The sequence below is a fragment of the Sinocyclocheilus grahami genome, unplaced genomic scaffold (genome assembly GCF_001515645.1).
Source record: "Sinocyclocheilus grahami isolate Dianchi unplaced genomic scaffold, SAMN03320097.WGS_v1.1 scaffold19.1, whole genome shotgun sequence".
Classification (NCBI taxonomy): domain Eukaryota; kingdom Metazoa; phylum Chordata; class Actinopteri; order Cypriniformes; family Cyprinidae; genus Sinocyclocheilus; species Sinocyclocheilus grahami.
This window is the reverse complement of record NW_015505198.1, coordinates 1,659,194-1,665,193: the sequence shown is the minus strand read 5'-3', so window position 1 is coordinate 1,665,193 and position 6,000 is coordinate 1,659,194. Positions and strand designations below refer to the sequence as shown.

The following is a 6,000-nucleotide window of genomic DNA, read 5'->3' as shown; positions in this document are numbered from 1 at the left end:
ATATATTTGTCTCTTAATATATATATATATATATATATATATATATATATATATATATATATATATATATATATATATGAAAACATTTAAAATAAAAAAAGTAATTTCATTTAGTATCTTTATGCCATAATGAGCTGCCATTGATAGAACTGTCAAGTTATTAACATTCAAAATAATTTACATAATAAATTATTTTCATAATAGAAAAAATATATTTTTTTTTATAATCCGTATATTTTATATACTTATTATATATTATATTATGTTGTTATAAAATTCAAGCATATGATATTTCTAAACAAAATAATTTCATTTCAGATAGGTGGGGAAAATAAAGTATATAATACTTTGTGACAATATTATCCCACCCTCTGATCTTTGACATTAGCGGTAAGTAAGTTCCAGTCCAGAACAACTTTTCCATTGATGAATAAGGTTGAATTGGGCACCGGCTCCGTGACTGTGCTCATGAAAGTTTCACATCTGTGCTGTGGGGGGAGAGCAGAGGCTAAATCCAATTTGTGCACGGACTCAGTGTGTATTCTTTCGCCCGTTGCGCCGGCGAACTCTCTCAGACCTCTGCGAGCACGAGGATTAGAGCCTGTGATCCCCAGCTCTTCAAAAGCTTCCAACCTCCGTCCCGTCCCTTGCTCAAGGCCTCACCATCAATCTCCCGCTGTTCTTTAAAAAAAACACTCACTGAGCACTTATCCCTTAAAGTCCAGCCAGGACAAACACTCCCCGGCCAGGACTGGAAGCGCACAGAGTTGGGCGGCAGGGAGCAAAGGGGGGTTTGGGTGGCCTGTTTTGGCTTAATTAGGGGATTAGGGAAGATTCCTGTGCTTTTTACCACTTCCTGTTGGGAGTGAGAGAGTAGGAGGGCTCTGATGTGTTAACCGGCCAGCCCCGACCCCGAAGGGGACTAATCCACGTGAAGAATACACTACTTGCTAAACATCAGGTGCTGACCCGGGGTCAACTGGGTATCATGGTGTTTACCCGACAATCAAGTCCTAATTCTCTCCTCGCCTTGATCTGATCCCTCCATGGTTACTCTCTCTCCTCAATACAACTCCATCTACTCAACCACCCTAGAAACACTACTGAAAACCTGTTGACACTTACAGTCTCTCAAAAGGACTCTAAACATTTGATTTGAATAAATGCATTAATCAAATGCTAAAATAAAAAAATAAAAAATAATAAAATATGCAAAGAACAGCTGACTTGTTACATATAGTTTTATATTTCATTCATGTAAGCTCAAAGAGTAAATAAAATAAAATAAAATAGCAAAGAAAAAGTGTTTAAAATCAACTTGAACATTAGTCTGCCAAATGCATACAAATAAAATAGAGTGAAATCAAATATGTAAAAATTTACTTGTTATATATAATTTGAAATTACATTCATGTAGCTCAAACAGTAAATAAAATTAAAAAACAATAAAAAAGCTGAAATAGTAATATGCCAAATGCTTACAAATAAAATTCATATAAGGAGAAATATGTAAAATATAAACATATATATATATATATATATATATATATATATATATATATATATATATATATATATATATATATATAATTTTATATTGCATTCATGTAGCTACTGCAGAACAGCAATCCGACAAAGGTATAAAATTAAAAAATAAAAATGTGAAATTTTAATTAAATAGAAAAAAGCATTAATTTTTTTTTGCATAAAAATGCATAAAATAAAATAAAGTCGCAAAGAAAAACAGCTCAAACAGTACTCTGCCAAATGCACAGAAAATTAAATAAAAGTGAAATAAAATACATTAAAAATGGACCTGGAATATATTATTTTATAGGAATTTATAGCAGCTCAAACAGTTAATCTACAAAGCAAAATAAAATAAGTGATACATAAAAAATAAAGTAAGCAAGCACAGCCATCTTTCTATTTGCATATCAGTTTCTCCAGCTCTGACTGATTGAATAATCCTGTAAAAACACTGTAAAGAAAGATGTGGTTGAGTGCTTTGGTCAAACTCGTATTCTTGCCTGCATTTGATGTTCACAATATATCATGAACATTATACTAGAAGTGTCATTTGTGAAGCAGCAGTCATCTGTCAGCTGAACTGGCCTTTCATCATTTCTTCAATAATGCCTGTGTTCCTACAGAAGTGCTATTGGTTTGCCACTCAAATAAATGAAAAGGACAGCCGGGTGACCTCTTCTGGCAACGGCCTCTGTGTTTGTACATGAACGTCACAAAGTCACGTCTGTTTCGAACAGTCATGGATGCATAAACATGATCGGTGAAATCACACCCCACAGTGCTGAAACAGATCAATGCTAAAGCAGAGAAATATGAACGTCTAGCAGCAATAAAAAGACTAAAGCAATTTGTACAGGGTGGATTTGTGAAACTTGACAAATGACCTCAATGTACTTTAATAATTATACATTACTTCTGAAATCATTAAAACACATTCAGCCTATTCCTTACAAAAAGTACCAGGTTAACATGAAATACCATGATTTATTTGACTTGTTAATGATTATTTGAATCTATTATTTGAAGTCTGCGTTATCATAAATCTAAATATAAAAAATATCAAAAAGTGCCAAATTACTGTCTAATATCTTCAGTGTACTGCAGCTTCATCGCAGTACTTTGTTTTGAAAGAGATTATTACTGTAAAGCATTTTTTTTAAATTTCAGGTTTCATTTTTTTATTTTAAAATTGAATTTAAAAAAAGATATATTTAGAGTTTAATAAATGTATACTTGAAAATAAATAGAAATCATGGTAGTGTTTGTTGTATTGCCTTAAGATAAGTAAATAAATTGCATTACGGTAAATTTGGAGCATAAAATAATAGAAAAATTGATGTAAATAAATAGATAATATATTTATAGTTTAATAAATTTATACTTTAAAATAATTATAAATCATGGTAGTGTTTGTTGTATTGCCATAAATAAATTGCATTACAGTTAAGTTTGAGTATAAAATAATAAAAAAGGTAAATAAATTGCATTACAGTAAAACCAGTATAAAAAAATTGAATATGTGATTTAAATAAATAAATAAATAGCATTAAAATAAATAAATAAATAGCATTACATTTAATTTTGAGTACAATAGAATACGATTTATGTAAATAAAATGCATTACAGTAAAACCAGTATAAATAATAGAAAATATGATGCAAATAAATTGCCTTAAAGTAAATTGTGAGTGTAAAAATAATACATTTTGATGTAAATAAATAGCATTACAGTAAATTGAGTATAAAATCATAAAAAAATGATGTAAATAAATTGCATTATAGTAAATTTTGAGTATAAGATAACAGAAAATAGTATAAGAAACGTCAATGAGAAACACCTTAGTGGGAATAATGGGAATTACAAAATAAAATAAAATAAAATACAATTATATTAAAAGCAATAGGGCATCATGTTAGTGCACTTAAATCTAAAGGTAAAAATAGAATAAAAAGATTAAAGCATTACTTTTTAAGTAAAATAGGGTGAGAACGTGACATGTATGTCATGAGAATATACATAATATTAAAAAAAATGTCTTCAAAAGTAATGCAAAAGGTAGTTTACATTACATTAGACGCCTTTTTACCAAGACCTACATTCCATTTAGCTAACGTAAATACACAAAAACCTTATTTAATGCCCACGCACCTGTCTGTCCTCTATCTCCTAAACCTACAGACACACAGTGTTCCTGCAGCTCAAACAGACACGTCTATCATCAGGATGGCCTCTGTTCTGTGGTCAGCGGAGGGGGAAAGAAAGAGGAACTTACTGGGATTAAACACAAAAGCCTTGCGTTGACAGTCTCCCTGTGACACCCCTCAGCTATCACTGCTATTGTTGTCCTTATTTACCATTTTTACTGATTGGGAGGGGTGTGGGGGGGTCCACAGTGTGTAATTTGCCCAGTGGGAGGTAATTATACTCCCATGGCACTTTGATCTTCCTGACTGTGCATTTGACTGGCCGGGCAATCAGCTCCATTCAAAGGTATCCCAGCATGGCTGGCGTCCCCCCTCTCCTTTACTCTCTCTGTGACTCTCCACTACAGACAAACAGATTACAATGACGGCTCTTAAAGGGATAATCTTTAAAGCTGGAGTGTAATTGATGTACAATGGAGGTAAAGTAAAGGAGGTTGACTAAGAGGATATAGACGTGTGATATGTTAACTGTGAGAGGGATGCGTCACCGCCGTCATCTTAATGCTATGAGATTCATAAACACCTGATTGCTTATACACTTTTTAGTAAACAATAAATAAATAAAACACTGAAATTGAGATTAATTTACTTTTCAGGTCAAATTGCTTTTTAATTTCCTCATGCAAACTGCAGTTCAGTTACTTACGACACAATTTATTTGTATATGCTTCCTCTGAGCACACAGCAGAATTGCACTGAATTACAAAATTCATTTAACATCAAACTATTTTTGCAAACTGTTTTCTAAACTACTATTTGTAAACTGTTATTTGTAAACCCGCTTTGTAAACTACATTTAAATTACCTTATTTGTAAACTACTCTTTGTAAACTTTTTCTAAACTACTTTCAAACTAGTTTATTTATATATTATTATTTGGAAATGATTTCTAAACTACTTTTGTAAATCATTTTGTTTAAACTACCTTATTTGGCAACTATCTCTGAACTACTACTTGGCAAGAATTTCTAAAACACTTCAGCAAACTCTATCTAAACTACTTTAATTTGGAAACTGTATCTAAACTACCTTTGTAAATTACTTCTATTACTATTGTATTTGTAAACTATTTCTATACTACTATGAAATGAATATTTGTAAACTATTTCTAAACTAGTTTTGTAAACGAGTACTAAGCTCATTTGAAAACTATTTCTGAACTACTATTTGGAAGCTAATTCTGAACAATTTTATTTGGAAACAATTTCTAAACTACTACATGAAAACGACTTATAAATTGGTGTTATGAACTATTTCTAAACTATGTTATTTATAAACTACAATTTGGAAACTATTTCTAAACTGCCTTTGTAAACTACTTTACTTGATTTATTTGAATATACTCTATGGAAACTGCTTCTAAACTACTATGTGGAAACTATTTCTAAATTACTTTTATAAACTACTTCCAAACTGCTATTTGTAAATCATTTCTAAACTGCCTTTGTAAACTACTTCTAAACTACTATCTGGGAACTATTTCTAAATATACTTGGAAACTCATTTAAAATGACTTTATTTGTTAACTATTTCTAAACTCTTTTTTTAAACACATGTAAACTACTGTGTGCAACCAGATTTGCTTAAAGTCAGAGGTTGTATGTGACACTTGTCACAGGGATGATGTCTGTTCAATGTGACAATGCTAATCTCTGGCAGGGGTTAAAGGTTAAGGCTAGGGTTAATTTGAAAATTGAATCAGAGGCTCAAAAAAGAACAAATGAATGAACAGCTCTACTAAAGAAAAATAAATATTTGACAGTTACTCCGTCAAGAACTAGCGCTAATTACCAAGACGAATCCTTTCAAAACCACATTAGCTCTTTCTGACGTCAGACTTCAGGGTATTTCGCCAAACAGAATTCAATTTGTTCAAACCCATACAATTAAAAAAAGAACAGATTAATGCAGAATGTAAAGAATATTAAACATTTGTTTCTCATGAATGTTAAAGGTTGCCAAAAGTTTCTGTACATTATTTAAAAAAAAAAAGAAAAAATTTTAAAGGACACAGTTACATAAATTATTTTTTAAAAATCATGGATACTCAAATGCACCAAACACAAATTTCCTTGTCAAGGCAAAATGTGGCTAAAAAAAAGACGATTATTAAAAAATAAATTAAGATAATAATAAATAAATAAATAAATTATATATACAGTGGGTACGGAAAGTATTCAGACCCCCTTACATGTCTTTAACTGAAAAATGAGTGTTTACTATTGTCATTTTGCATTATTGACACTATTTTCCTAATTAATGCTGT

General features: G+C 30.8%; 1 protein-coding gene across 1 annotated transcript in view; it reads right to left on the bottom strand.

The window, feature by feature from the left end:
• Positions 1–6,000, bottom strand: part of LOC107555304 (arf-GAP with GTPase, ANK repeat and PH domain-containing protein 3-like) — a 99,263-nt gene that overhangs the window by 59,410 nt on the left and 33,853 nt on the right. The gene's annotated exons all lie outside the window — the stretch shown is intronic.